Raw genomic sequence first — 16,052 nt, 5'->3', positions numbered from 1 at the left:
GGACAATGGCCAAGTTGTGATGTGTAGACGACTAAGTTAGAGCATCTCCAGAACTGCTTTTTTTTATAGTGTTCCCTGTATGTATAATAGAAAGGTGTCGGATCACACAGTACATTTAAGACTGGTCAGAGTGCCGATGCTGCCCCCTGTCCACCACAAAAGTGGCCACAGAAGAGGGTGACCTGGTCTTATGAAGCAAGTTTTCCATCATGTGGATGACTGAGTGCATGTATGTCATTTACCTGGGGTAGAGATAGCACCAATACTACCTGTGGGAAGAAAACAAGCCAAAGAGGGCAATGTACTGCTGAAAATCCTGGGTCCACCTACTAACCACTGTACAAATCAGATTCCAGCTTTAATGGCAGATAGATCTTTTTTAATGGCAATGGCCTCTTTCAGCAGGATAATGCCTCGGCCACACTACAGACATTGTTCAGGAATGAGGAACATGACAATGAGATTAAGGTGGCGACTCAAAGTTTTCCAGATCTTAATCAGATTGATGATCTGTGGGATGTGCAAACAAAACAAGTTAAATTTATTGAGGCCACAGCTCGCAACTTACAGGATCTGCTGCTGACAAGCAAGCCATGTGTATATATGTACCACTCACGTTTCTGAAGACAGGAACCCCGGTGGATGTGGAGCCACTGGACCTGTGTGGCAGATGACTCGGACCGTACCAGGGATCGGAATCTAAGGTGTCGCAGGTCGCTACCCCAGGCACGGCTCAACCACACAGGTGGCTGAGGAGATGAGAGGCACAGGAGGGATAAGACAGCTCGTAGTCAGGATAGCAGAAGGTCAGGGCAGGTGGCACAGTAGTGTAGTCAGGAAAGTAGCAAATGGTCAGTAGGCAAGGAGCAAGGTCAAGTCACTGAGCAAAGGCCATAACGGCAAGGCAATAACAGGAATGCTTTCTCTCAGGCTCAAGGCAACAAAGATCCAGCAAGGAAGTGAGGAGGGTGGAGGAATTTATCAATGAGCCACAGGTTAATTACACTAATGAGCGTACTGGCCCATGTTTTGATGTGAGTTCTGGATTATATTTAGCAGGGTTCTGGTTGGTCTCTTTGGAGTTGCACATCTGCTGGATGTTTTCATGCAGTTGTAACTTCCATTCCTGCAGAGAATTGTGGTTTGGGCATTTTTCTCAGGACAAAACACTTCTGTGGATGGGAATTTTTGCATTTTCTTTCTCTTAGATTTTGTTATTCTGAACAAAACTATTCCTGAAACGGTCTCATGATGCCCTCTGTGGCAGAGAGACTCTTGAGGGGTCTGAGATGAATCATTTGAAAGAGACTGCTATGGATCAGGGCACCTTTAAGTAAGTGAGAGATGTTAAACTGCAGAGTGACAGCTCTAGCACTGTGGCGGTGGGAAGGCGCCTCACCTCTCCCCACCTCGCGCCTCATTTAGATTGTCACACTGGGGAGTCCCTGCGGGAATGTGTCTCTTTGAAGCTCCCGGCTTTTCTTGCTCAGCTGTATAATTGAAAATAAATTCTAATAAATCTCATCTTGGAAAGCCCCAGGGACTTGGAACAACAAAGAGGAGGGAGAAGTCAGTGGTGTCTGCCCTGCTGCAGTTCTCCATGTTGTCATTTCCTCTGGTAGAATAAACAAGAGGCGATCCAACTAATAATTGACTTGTAGTAGGAAGTTTCTGACAAGATGTCTCCAGTCGATGCCAAAAGGGAAAACTGCTGAAAAACAGGTTTTGATGAAGTAGTGGCCTGATTCTGGTGGTGAAGTGAGCCGGATCTGTAAGAGTGTTTATCCTCTTTATACAGAGTTCAGAAGTGTCACCAGGAGCTTGACTAGGGGATAGGCTATGCCGCTGTGACCCCATGAAACCCCCTCTCAAAAATACTCATATTCCAAGTTTGTAGGCCACAGCAGCCCACTTTATTAAATAAAATTTTTTAACCATATAAATAACCGTAATAACATTTATAATAATTAGGTAAACATTACCCATAACTTAACAGTGCAAGAAAAACAGTGCAATGAAAACAATCCTAGAACCACTATCCCAGTGAAGGAGAGGGACTTGAAGGCAGACTAATCCTCAGTCTCCTACTTTACCCTTGGCCGTAGGAATTTCCCACCACCAGCTGGGTACCGCCCCAGCTTCACCATCCGAATCTCTCCAACTCTTCTCCAGATGTCTCCCAATGCCTTCAAGTCCCCCTCCAGCCCCTGTCGCTGCGACAAAGGAACAAGCCCCTCCCCCCTCCGAATTAAAAAGGGGCGGGCAACTTCCTAGCCCTGCTCTGCACCGACTAACTGCTTCCTGCCTACGTGACTTCCTTCCCCTAAGCCACCCCCCTTTAACCCCTAGCTAACCTTTCCTTGCTCTAACCTCCCCCTGTCATGGGCCCCTCCTCTCCCATAATGTCCGATCCAGGGCTTCTTTGTGTATAGTAAAGTGGCCATAATAAATCAGAAGTTGTCATCCTGCTGGTATGGAACTCATGTTTGTCTCTACTGGTTTAGATGTGGGTAAAAACCTGGCAGCAATCTCTATGCCTCATACATGATATTTATTGGACGCAATGTCATGTTCACACCTTCTTAAAGTAATAAAAGAGCAGGTAACCATGGGTATCGTTTTAATCCTTCTGACCCACAGAATAGAATACCTGTCAGTTTTACCATAAAGTGGAAACTAAACCTGTTGCAAAATTTGGTTTTCCTTTTAATTTTCCGCCACCAATAATAATAATTTTTTCATTGCGCCATACATTTTATGGTAAAATGAAAGTTGTCATTACAAAGTAAAATTGGTCACGCAAAAAACAAACCCTCATATCTCTGTGGATGGAAAAATACGAGTTATGGCTCTTAGAAGACGAGGAGGAAAAAACTAAATGCAAAAATAAAAATTGGCCGCGTCCTTAAAGGGGTAGTCCAGTGGTGTAAAACGTATCCCCTATCCTAAGGATAGGGGATAAGTTTGAGATCGCGGGGGGTCCGACCGCTGGGGCCCCCTGCGATCTCTCTGTACGGGGGCCAGGCTCTCCGGCCAGATAGCGGGTGTCGACCTCCGCACGAAGCGGCAGCCGACACGCCCCCTCAATACAACTCTATGGCAGAGCCGGAGATTGCCGAAGGCAGCGCTTCGGCTCTGCCATAGAGTTGTATTGAGGGGGTGTGTCGGCCGCCGCTTCGTGCGGAGGTCGACACGCCCCCTTCCCGGGATGTCGGGGTTCCGTACAGGAGATCGCAGGGGGCCCAAGCGGTCGGACCCCCCGCGATCTGCAACTTATCCCCTATCCTTAGGATAGAGGATAAGTTTGAGATCGCGGGGGGTCCGACCGCTGAGGCCCCCTGCGATCTCTCTGTACGGGGGCCAGGCTCTCCGGCCAGATAGCAGGTGTCGACCTCCGCACGAAGCGCCGGCCGACACGCCCCCTCAATACAACTCTATGGCAGAGCCGGAGATTGCCGAAGGCAGCGCTTCGGCTCTGCCATAGAGTTGTATTAAGGGGGCGTGTCGGCCGCCGCTTCGTGCAGAGGTCGACACGCCCCCTTCCCGCGGGCTGTCAGGGCTCCGTACAGGAGATCTCAGGGGGCCCCAGCGGTCGGACCCCCCGCAATATGCAACTTATCCCCTATCCTTAGGATAGGGGATAAGTTGTTCACCACTGGGTCACCACTGGACTACTCCTTTAATCCTAAATCTACCTTCAGTTCATCCAATGAATACAAAATGTGCACCAAAAAAAGTGTGTGTCAATGGGTTTTTAGCTGACTAGAAAATCTCATGTGTTGTATTTCATACACCCGGTATCACTGTGTAGCCCACACTTTATGGTGACATTTTGAGATCCGGTAGAGAATACAGAGCCAGTACAGGATTGTCTGTAGTGATGACGCTTCATCTGTGGTCCTGGGGGACAGTGGTGTGTATTACAGGACAGGGAGAGCAGCACATGGTGTCCCAGCTTTGTATTCTGCTCTGATCTCAGCCTCAGAATAATTCGGCGAATAAATATTCTTAAAATGAGTTTAAATAACTTGTTTACTGCAGACAATTACATGAACATTACAGACAGAGTGATGGCCGCCCTCGCCACTCATCGTCCTTGTCACACTTCTGGCCCAGGCTTCAGTGTAATTGATGATCCCGTGATAGTTTGTCCCACACAATGCGGCTGATAAATAAACATCCAGCCATCGTCCTCAGTGATGGAACTGCGGGACCAGTTCTTAGGAAACAATTACCGTCAGCGATCACCATGAGGATTCCCTCCATGACAGCTCGGAGCCCCAGTGGGTATTTATATAGACTCCACTCAACTGCATCTGAAAATAGGATGATGATGATGATGATGAGTGTGATCAGTGTGATCCATCCCAGGCTGAGGACATTGCTGTGACATTCTAAAACATGGTCCATCCCAGGCTGGAGGTGTCCGGTTTAGAAACATGATCCATCCCGAGCTCTCATCCTCTGTGACGTTCTAGAACAGTGGTCTCCAACCTTCGGACCTCCAGATGTTGCAAAACTACAACTCCCAGCATGCCCGGACAGCCGTTGGCTGTCCGGGCATGCTGGGAGTTGTAGTTTTGCAACATCTGGAGGTCCGCAGGTTGGAGACCACTGTTCTAGAACATAATCTATCTTGGACCTGAATCTATTTCAGACTGGCAGTTCCACTTTAAAGGGGTACTCCTGTGAAAAACATATATTTTCAAATCAACTGGTGCCAGAAAGTTAAACAGATTTTTTTAATTACATACTTAATCCTTCCAGTACTTATCAGCTGCTGTATGCTCCACAGGAAGTTTTATTTCTTTCTGGAGTTCAGAACTGTCCAGAGCAGGAGAGGTTTGCTATGGGGATTTACTCCTACTCTGAACAGTTTCTGACACAGACTGAGGTGGCTGCAGAGAGCACTGTGGGCTGACTGGAATGAACTACACAACTTCCTCTGTAGTATACAGCAGCTGATAAGTACTGGAAGGATTAAGATTTTTTTAAATAGAAGTAAATTACAAAAACATGGTCCATCCCAGGCTGGAGGTGTTCAGTTTAGAAACATGATCCATCCCGAGCTCTCATCCTCTGTGACGTTCTAGAACAGTGGTCTCCAACCTTCGGACCTCCAGATGTTGCAAAACTACAACTCCCAGCATGCCTGGACAGCCGTTGGCTGTCCGGGCATGCTGGGAGTTGTAGTTTTGCAACATCTGGAGGTCCGCAGGTTGGAGACCACTGTTCTAGAACATAATCTATCTTGGACCTGAATCTATTTCAGACTGGCAGTTCCACTTTAAAGGGGTACTCCTGTGAAAACATATATTTTCAAATCAACTGGTGCCAGAAAGTTAAACAGATTTTTTTAATTACATACTTAATCCTTCCAGTACTTATCAGCTGCTGTATGCTCCACAGGAAGTTTTATTTCTTTCTGGAGTTCAGAACTGTCCAGAGCAGGAGAGGTTTGCTATGGGGATTTACTCCTACTCTGGACAGTTTCTGACACAGACAGAGGTGGCAGCAGAGAGCACTGTGGGCTGACTGGAATGAACTACACAACTTCCTCTGTAGTATACAGCAGCTGATAAGTACTGGAAGGATTAAGATTTTTAAATAGAAGTTAATTACAAAAACATGGTCCATCCTAGGCTGGAGGTGTCCAGCTTAGAAACATGATCCATCCCGAGCTCTCATCCTCTGTGAGGTTCTAGAACAGTGGTCTCCAACCTTTCGGACCTCCAGATGTTGCAAAACTACAACTCCCAGCATGCCCAGACAGCCGTTGGCTGTCCGGGCATGCTGGGAGTTGTAGTTTTGCAACATCTGGAGGTCCGCAGGTTGAAGACCACTGTTCTAGAACATAATCTATCTTGGACCTGAATCTATTTGAGACTGGCAGCTCCACTTTAAAGGGGTACTCCGGTGGAAAACACATATTTTCAAATCACCTGGTGCCAGAAAGTTAAACAGACTTGTAAATTACTTCTATTTACTTAATCCTTCCAGTACTTATCAGCTGCTGTATGCTCCACAGGAAGTATTATTTCTTTCTGGAGTTCAGAACTGTCCAGAGCAGGATAGGTTTGCTATGGGGATTTGCTCCTACTCTGGACAGTTTCTGACACAGACAGAGGTGGCTGCAGAGAGCAATGTGGGCTGACTGGAATGAACTACACAACTTCCTCTGTAGTATACAGCAGCTGATAAGTACTGGAAGGATTAAGATTTTTTAAATAGAAGTAAATTACAAAAACATGGTCCATCCCAGGCTGGAGGTGTCCGGTTTAGAAACATGATCCATCCCGAGCTCTCATCCTCTGTGAGGTTCTAGAACAGTGGTCTCCAACCTTTCGGACCTCCAGATGTTGCAAAACTACAACTCCCAGCATGCCCGGACAGCCGTTGGCTGTCCGGGCATGCTGGGAGTTGTAGTTTTGCAACATCTGGAGGTCCGCAGGTTGAAGACCACTGTTCCAGAACATAATCTATCTTGTACCTGAATCTATTTCAGACTGGCAGCTCCACTTTAAAGGGGTACTCCGGTGGAAAACATATATTTTCAAATCAACTGGTGCCAGAAAGTTAAGCAGATTTGTAAATTACTTCTATTTACTTAATCCTTCCAGTACTTATCAGCTGCTGTATGCTCCACAGGAAGTTTTATTTCTTTCTGGAGTTCTTTTCTGTCTGACCACAGTGCTCTCTACCTCTGTCCATGTCAGGAACTGTCCAGAGCAGGAGAGGTTTGCTATGGGGATTTGCTCCTACTCTGGACAGTTTCTGGCACAGACAGAGGTGGCAGCAGAGAGCACTGTGGTCAGAATGGAAAGAACTACACAACTTCCTCTGTAGTATACAGCAGCTGATAAGTACCGGAAGGATTAAGATTTTTAAATAGAAGTAATTTACAAATCTGTTTAACTTTCTGGCACCAGTTGATCATTGTGCCTCTTGGTTTAATGCACATGGGGGCAGCGCTTCTATACTCTGGCAACTAAATAAGAAAGCAAGTGACTGCACTAGTAAAAGGTACCGCATGTGTACCACGCAGGTGAGGTGTCACCTAGTGCACGGGTATATACTGAAGATAATTATTAGACAGGCCCTAAGAGCCACATGTGATGCCTGCCATATTCATCACCTGGTCCCATCAGGGATGCAGTCATTAGAAGAATTGGGGGAATCATTTTTATCCAATAAAGCATAAAAATCCTTCTAATGAGAGAAAGGCGACGGATCTGCATCGTGCTATAAAAGTCATTTACTCTGTAACGTGATATAATCTCAGCGTGATGTGAGGAGCTGCGCTCGTACCTAATAGTCCAGCACAATATAATATCCACATTACGGGAGACGGGTGGCGCTGGCTCCCCTTACTTAAAGAGACAGATACCGTTTTGTTGTGTCAGGCCTAACAAATAACATGCATGGCAGAGAATTACGGCAAAATAAAGTGGTTCCACACATCTTCTTGGGGAGCATGACCACCTTCACAGCTACAGCCTCCATTACCCAACTGGTACCAATGTTCGTTGTTGGCACATTCAGACCATCCACTAGGACTGACCCAGTCTGACCAATGGGAACCTACCCATGGTGGCCTCTTTTGGAAGTAACACCCCTAAGGTGAAGTGTCATCATCCAAGCCTTATGTAATGTATTATTTATATATGAAAGGGCTGATGGCAATACAAATCACCTGCAACAACTGGTCCCTCCTAAACCCCATCCCCCTTCCAATGTTTTGTCCCCTAGTGTCTACCTTCCAGGCATCTTGGAGCCAGTGGTCATGCAGTCCGTGACTTCTTGCAACACCCTACCCTCCGGGACCAAGATGACCCATCTCTTGGGGCCCCTCACATGGAGTGTACCTTGTATCCATCACATATTTGTCACTAAATCTAAGAGAAATCACCAGTAAAGGGAATAATGAAGATTAGAGTTGAGTGTTCATGAGCACCGTGAATGCTGGTAAAATGTAGGCATTGTTACAATGTATAAGTGCAGGGGACAATGTATGCAGCAATCAGGTTCTCTAAGGAGTCTAGAAAAGCTAGGTCAGAACCCTGGGGTAACTAATGGCAGCCATATTGGTAGTCAGGAAAAGAATCAGCAGAACAGAATCCAATGTTCTCTGTATTACTGAGTGTCTGCGGTTGTGAACACGTATAAATGAAGGCAAACAGCACATCCTTCGAGGTCTAATTAATAACCTCACTGAGGTAAATATCGCCACATCTAAATAGACGGCGTATGCTGCGCAACGAAAAGGCGACTTCATTTAATTGGGAATTAACCGCAGCGCCAGGGAGAGGTTTAATTATCCGGGGCGGCCTCACAAAACGCTCTCTTTTCAATATCCAGGTGCTTCATGCGATAGAATGAAGAAGACGGCTGCGCTTGACTTCTCTCAGCTCCATGTCTACTCTCAGAAATAAATATGGAGGAAATGAGCAACTGCAGTTCCTAGAACTTATAATTGGAATCTATATCCCAGTGCTAATGTAGTGCCCAATGATCTGGTCATACAGTTTTACACATACGACACTGACATCACATATGGCAAGGGACATGACCCCCACACCATCCATGACTTGAGACACGACCCCCACATTATTCCTGACTAGTGACACAACCTCTACACACTACCTCTGACCAATGACATGACCCCCACACCACACAAATCCAGTGACCTGACCCCCACACCATCCATGACTGGTGACACAACCCCCACATTATTCCTGACTAGTGACACAACCTCTACACACTACCTCTGACCAATGACATGACCCCCACACCACACAAGACCAGTGACATGACCACCACACCATCCATGACTAGTGACACAACCCCCACATTATTTCTGACCAGAGACACAACCTCCACACACCATTTCTGACCAGTGCCATGACCCCCACACCATACACGACCAGTGAGAAGACCCACAAACCATCCATATCATATATAACTCCTACAGTATCCATGACCAGTGACATGACCCCCATACCACACATGTCCAGTATAGATAATTCTATTAGTTTAACAGTTTCCAGTTATACTGTTCTAGTCAATACTCGAGATGAGGTTCATTCTAAGAGTCCACTGGTCACTGATGTACAGTCGGCCGGTCATTGATGTACAGTCGGCCGGTCATTGATGTACAGTCGGCCGGTCATTATGTACAGTCAGCCGGTCATTGATGTACGGTCCGCCGGTCATTGATGTACAGTGGGCTGGTCATTGATGTACAGTCGGCCGGTCATTATGTACAGTCTGCTGGTCATTGATGTACAGTCCGCTGGTCATTGATGTACAGTCCGCCGGTCATTGATGTACAAACCGCCGTTCAGTGATTAACAGTCTGCCGGTCATTGATGTACAGTCCGCTGGTCATTGATGTACGGTCCGCCGGTCATTGATGTACAGTCCGCCGGTCAATGATGTACGGTCCGCCGGTCATTGATGTACAGTCCGCCGGTCAATGATGTACGGTCCGCCGGATATTGATGTATGGCCCGCTAGTCATCGATGCACAATCTGCTGATCATTGATGTACAGCCCGCCGGTCACTTGAATCTCGTAAATGCTATAATACAGAGCCTCTCCCCCCAACCTTACATGTTCACAGCTGAGCTTCTGGGGCTACGTCTCTACTTCCATTGCATTTCTCTTGCTCTGACCTGTGTATGCAGGGAGGAGGCCCCCTTTGTGTTTGCTCATTTGTTTGGAGGCTTCTATACCGGCCCAGCTCCCTGGAGTTCTGATTTGATAACAAAGCTCTTTATCTCAGATTAAATGTAGAAGGATCAAGACGTGTGTGTGAAGCAACTGGAGGGCCTCAGGGTGGGTAACCGGGGATCACTGCATATGAAAGTGCCTGTCGTCAGCTCAAGATCTCGGCTCAATCATTGTGGAGCGTGCCATGGGGGCCACAGAGTACAGCTAAATTTTACCCGATCACTATTTTGCGTCTATTATAACCCATCTCAGATCTCAAATCAGAGTGTTTTCTATACTCGGCCGTATTTATGGCTTGTGCTGCCTAGACACTCGAACTTTATACACCCAAATAGGGTCATTCCACACGCATCAGAATTTTTCATTGCAGATCTGTTACAAAATGCTCTTTGCTGACACCTCTGTCCATGTCAGGAACTGTCCAGAGCGGAGCAAATCCCCATAGCAAACCTCTCCTGCTCTGGACGGTTCCTGACACGGACAGAGGTGTCAGCAGAGAGCACTGTGGTCAGACTGGAAGGAACTACACAACCTACATTGGAGCATACAGCAGCTTATAAGTACTGGAAGGATTAAGATTTTTTAACGGAAATAATTTATAAACCTCTATAACTTTCTGGCCTAAGTTGATTTTGAAAACTTTTTTCCCACTGGTGTACCCCTTTAAAGGGGTACTCTGCCCCTAGACATCTTATCTCCTATCCAAAGGATAGGGGATAAGATGTCTGATTGCGGGGGTCCCGTGGCTAGAACCCCCACAATCTCTGTGCAGCACTCGGCGTTAGTTTCGAACGCTGGGTGTCGGCGGCGGGGGTTTTGACGTCCCTGCCACGCCCCCCTTGTGATGTCACATCACGCCCCCTTAATGCAAGTCTATGGGAGGGGATGTGGCGACCGCACCATGCCCCCCTCCCATAGACTTGCATTGAGGGGGGCGTGACGTTACATCACGAGGGGGCGTGACGTTACATCACGAGGGGGCGTGACAGTGACGTTAAGACCCCCCCGCCGCCCGCTTCAAGCGTTTGGAACAAAATGTTTTGAACGCTGTGGCAACGGAGTACCCCTTTAAGCCTCTGAATGTAAAGAAGAATGTAAATAAGGAAGCAGAGATCTTGAAAATTGTGAGGAATCAGGAAGCTGAAGACTTTGCCAATTCATACTAATGCTTTGTTTATAGCAGGGGTCTCAAATTATCTGGGTGCCGGTGGAGGTAGAGGCTGGTTGAGGCTGTCTGGGCATGCTGGGAGTTGTAGTTTTGCAACAGCTGAAGTCACACTGGCTGGGAAACACTGGTGAATAGCATATATGTGTATTGTGTGTATAAATTAATTTTGAATGAATTAGTCTTGTTCTGAATTTACAAAAAAAAAAGGAATTTGTGTGTCTGGACACTCCGAGCCTAACCTGTATAGCTTAAACCTAATTATCTGCTCCCCACTTCTATGTGTGACCGGTCCCAGACGGGTGTTTTTCCCTGCACCTCTATATTGACCACTTAGTATATTCTGTATGTGGTTAAATGGGCTGTTTATAGTGTCTGTTGTGTGTGTATATTTTAAATGTGCGGTTATAATGTACATGTGTTTGTCTGTATAAAGTGATATTGTGTGTGTGTATGTGTATATATATATATATATATATATATATATACACATACATATATATACAGTGATCCTTCAACTTACAATTGCCTCAACATACAATAGTTTCAACATACAATGGTCTTTTCTGGACCATTGTAACTTGAAACCAGACTCAACATACAATGCTACGGAATCTGCAAAGCGTGTCAATGACTGGAAGAACTGACCAATCAGAATGGGCAATTACTGGTAGACCCCCGTATTCCTAAAGTGCATGCTTTGACTGGTGTCTGGTAGCGCCCCCTACAGTACAGGGAGGTATTACATGTTCTATACTCTTTACCTGTGCCAGGGTTAGCTGCTCCTTTTGACACCAGGTGAGGGAGGCTCCATTTTACTATTTTTAGGACATTGCGTGTTCTGGACAGGACCCTGAAGAAGCTCCTGTCCTGTACATAGACCAGTGTTTCCCAAAGAGGGTGCCTCCAGCTGTTGCAAAACTACAACTCCCAGCATGCCCGGACAGCCGAAGGCTGTCCGGGCATGCTGAGAGTTGTAGTTTTGCAACAGCTGGAGGCACCCTCTTTGGGAAACACTGAAATAGACAATGATTACAGCTCCCAGCAGATCTTTCTTACTTTTATATGTAAGGATTTGCTTTATCTATATTAGTTATCTACTTATTTATCTTTAATCCTCACTTTTTCCTATTTTTGGATGACATTTTGGTGGCTTCAGAACCAATTACCAGGTTTCCGTAGAATTATGGTCTCAACATACGATGGTTTCAACATACAATGGTCGTCCTGGAACCAATTAATATTGTAACTTGAGGGACCACTATATATATATATATATATATATATATATATATATATATATATATATATATGAGGTATATGTGTTTGTCTGTATAAAGTGATATTGTGTGTGTGTATATATATATATATATATGAGATATATGTGTGTGTATGTATTTTGTACATATGGTTCTGTTCCATTGACTTTCCTAATACGCCCCGTTGTGGAAGGAAGAATATGATTTGTCTTCTGTCAAGTTATCAGACACTGCATTCTGAGTTATATCTGTGTCTGGAAAATGTGGGGGGACTCCATGTCTCCAATATTATGGTGTTTCCCAGACACCGGAATGGCAAATAGCTTGATCATGCAATGATGCATCCACCTATGGGTTAAAGAAGCACTCTTGGATTTTTATTTTACTTATAGGGGGACATTAATCAGTGGATGTACACCGTTTTTCTGGTGTTTTCTTGGGTGCCAAATTTTGAGCAGTTGCCGTCGTTGTGGCTTTTTTGTGCATTCTTTTTGATAGAGCATTTTTTAAGCTGGTGTATTGTTTCGGGCATTGTGAAGCAATTTATGTAGTAGGCATTAAGTCAGTGTTTCCTAACCTGGGTGACAGGTGCGTAGAGGAGTGCACAATGGTGACAGAGGGGTGTTGAGGGGTGTACAGGGGTGTTGAGGGGTGTACATGGGTGACAGATGGTTGTAGAAGAGTGTACATGGGTGACAGGGGGCATAGGGGGTGACAGGGGTGTACATGGGTATAGAAGAGTGTACAGGGGGGTGTAGGTGGTGACATAGGGGTGTACATGGGTATAGAAGAGTGTACAGGGGGGTGTAGGTGGTGACATAGGGGTGTACATGGGTATAGAAGAGTGTACAGGGGGCATAGGGGGTGACAGGGGTGTACATGGGTATAGAAGAGTGTACAGGGGGGTGTAGGTGGTGACATAGGGGTGTACATGGGTATAGAAGAGTGTACAGGGGGGTGTAGGTGGTGACATAGGGGTGTACATGGGTATAGAAGAGTGTACAGGGGGCATAGGGGGTGACAGGGGTGTACATGGGTATAGAAGAGTGTACAGGGGGGTGTAGGTGGTGACATAGGGGTGTACATGGGTATAGAAGAGTGTACAGGGGGGTGTAGGTGGTGACATAGGGGTGTACATGGGTATAGAAGAGTGTACAGGGGGCATAGGGGGTGACAGGGGTGTACATGGGTATAGAAGAGTGTACAGGGGGTGTAGGGGGTGACACGGGTGTACATGGGTAACAGGGGTGTTGAGGTGTAGAGGAGTGTACATGGGTGACAAAGGGGTGTTGAGGGGTGTACATGGGTGACAGATGTATGTGGGTTAGAAGAGTGTACATGGGTGACAGGCGGCATAGGGGGTGAAAGAGGGGGGGACAGGAATGAATAGGTGGTAACAGAGGGGTGGACAGGAGTGACAAAGGGACAGAGGGGTGAATAGTGGGGTTTGGACCTTGGTGATGGGGGGTAGACTGGGGGGGTGGTCAGAGGGGTAGTGAACATGGGTGACAGGGGCGGACAAGGTGGACATGGATGACAGGAAAGTGGACAAGGGGGAAACAGAGGGGTGACAAAGGGGTGGACAGGGGTGACAGAGGGAAGAGGGTGCAGTACCTTAATTAAGCTGGTCCTTTGGCCGGGAAGATTGTCCTGGGGTCGGGAAAATGGTCCGGGGGCTGGGAGGATGGTCCGGTGCACCATCCCCATTGCATATATCCCCTTCCCGGTCTGCGTGCCTGTGGAGATTTAAAAAAAATAAATTGCCGGAGCGTCGCGGTACCCCGGGCAAGGCCTGGGGTGCCGGGGAGCCCCGGTTTGGAATCACTGCATTAAGTTATCATGTGTGGCAAATTATTTTTTGCGCACAACTTTTGTCCAAACCCTATTTTTTTTTTTTTAAACCTACACCGCCTAATAGGACACAAACAAGTGTGTCAGATGCCAGAGCACAAAGCTTAAACCTAGCTCTGCAGCGCACTGGTTTCTATGACTGTGCAAAACTGAAACTATCACCCTTCCCAAATTTCCCATGAATCCTTTGGCCTTGCCAAGAGAGTGTGGTGGTTACATTTACCTAATAAGACCACCCTATTTACCTGGCTGGACTTCAGCTACCAGAAGCCTAAACAGCAGAGACTCATGAGTGGGTTGGGGTCAGTTCACAAAGCATACAGTTTTGATGCATTTCCTTATTCAAAGTGTTTCTTAGAGAAATATAGACATGAGGCACAACTGATTTGACCTATAATCACAACTGAGGTATTTTATGGAGATTTGAAGTCTTAAGGCTGTGTTCGTGAGTGGAATATTTATAGCATTTTCTTACACATTTTTACTGCATTGCAGCTGTAATTTTCCAAAATCATGTTTATACCATGAGTTGCCTACTTGCTGTAGAATATTACTATTTTTGTCACAAAAACGCAATGTATGAACACCGCCTCATCGGAGGTGTATAAGTACTATATATCCTGTTCTCATAGAGACAGCAACAGTACAGAGCGTTTTTGTGACAAAAATAGTATAGGTTATATACCAGGACGGACACACAGTAGGTTTGTGAGGGTCAGACTGGTGATCACATGATCAATTTAACATAAAAAAAAACAGGGATGTTACTGTGCCGCAATAAAAAACAAATGGCGCTGTGCAGCTAGTGATGGTGAGTGTTCATCATATAGGCCAAAAAAAAAAAAAGAGTGCTTCTTTAACTGTTGTTACAAACCAACTTTCCAAAAAACAGAATGACCTGTCAGAAGATGATGGTCTCTTCCACATTGGACGTCCCATCAGATCATATCGGCCACACGTGTGCCCCTGCCCTCCCAGTTGTTGCCATCTTAATACGTCTCCCCCGATTATTCACATTGTACAGACGATTGTGATCTGTTATTTACTCCCTGTCCTTCAAAAAAAAGATTTAATCTGTAAGAGTCAGACGTGATTAACTATAAATTAGACATAATGGTTACAGTGGTGGTGAGGGAGCGGCAGCGGCCTGCACGCCGGGAGGTGGTTCACTCCACTGCCTCTGTAATATAACGGGGTCATGGGCTGAATATCCCGGAGCCATGGTGTGGCTGAACCATTCGCTCCAAGCCATTTTCTCTGAGCCGCTGTCATTTTTGCAGTGGAGGCTGGCGGAGTGATGCTCTGCAGACAGTAATGTGCCGCAATGCTCTGCCTACTGCTCTCATGGCTGCTGTTCCTCAGTAGATGGATGCGCTGCGGGGTCATCTCTGAATAATCGCCCCCCTGAGATCATTCAGAGCAAAAACAAGATAAAGCCGGAGTGATTAAAAAGTTTGGAGGAGACAGGAGCGGGGACTTTGATATTTCGAGGTATTTTATCCCTTTCCTGTCCCCTTCATCCGTCCCCTCTGAATTCTCTGTTCCCGTTCTTCTTGATCTTATCAGCACATGTGACATATAAAAGCCGCTCGGCCAAGGACGCAGGGGAAGTGACCTCCCCAGAGCTGGCGGGGTGTGTTGGGGGTTGTTGGCGCAGTCAGTGTTAATGTATAAGGTACCCCTAATAGTTGGTATCCCACAGCTCAGCTCTAGGAAGGATTGTTATTCTCCTCCTCCTTCCCTTCTCAGGCTTATTCATCTCTCTTTTTCTCCCTAGGTAAGTGCCCTGGTTCATTTCATCCGTGTTTCTTCATGGTACTGAGGGTCTGATGTCGGAGTACGCCATGCACAAAGCTTTGGGATGAAAGAGTGTTTATGCCCCGAAGGAGCGAGTGCGGATGAGGGGGGGGGCTACAGGTATGTGTGCTGTTAACACTTTCATGTTCGGCTCCTTTCCAGGTATGGGCAGATCAGTTACTACAGAACCTACTAACACTCAACAGGCGTACAATGAACAGACAGTGCTCCCTCAAATTACAATATTA

At 46.4% G+C, this 16,052-nt stretch overlaps 1 protein-coding gene and 1 long non-coding RNA gene across 6 annotated transcripts in view; one reads left to right on the top strand and one right to left on the bottom strand.

Moving 5' to 3' along the window:
- LOC130294479 (protein CEPU-1-like) overlaps window positions 1-16,052 on the top strand; it is a 721,573-nt gene that overhangs the window by 202,161 nt on the left and 503,360 nt on the right. The window lies entirely within an intron of this gene.
- The window catches only part of LOC130294481 (uncharacterized), a 30,354-nt gene continuing 18,008 nt past the window's right edge, over window positions 3,707-16,052 (bottom strand). The window contains exons 2-3 of the long non-coding RNA XR_008848513.1: window positions 13,771-13,892; window positions 3,707-4,316 (exon numbers count right to left, since the gene is read on the bottom strand). This is a non-coding gene — a long non-coding RNA (uncharacterized LOC130294481). The remainder of the gene's footprint in view (window positions 4,317-13,770; window positions 13,893-16,052) is intronic.

This window comes from Hyla sarda, chromosome 10 (assembly GCF_029499605.1).
Source record: "Hyla sarda isolate aHylSar1 chromosome 10, aHylSar1.hap1, whole genome shotgun sequence".
NCBI classification, from domain to species: Eukaryota; Metazoa; Chordata; class Amphibia; order Anura; family Hylidae; genus Hyla; species Hyla sarda.
The sequence above is the reverse complement of the archived record's forward strand: the minus strand, read 5'-3'. Positions and strand labels throughout refer to the sequence as shown.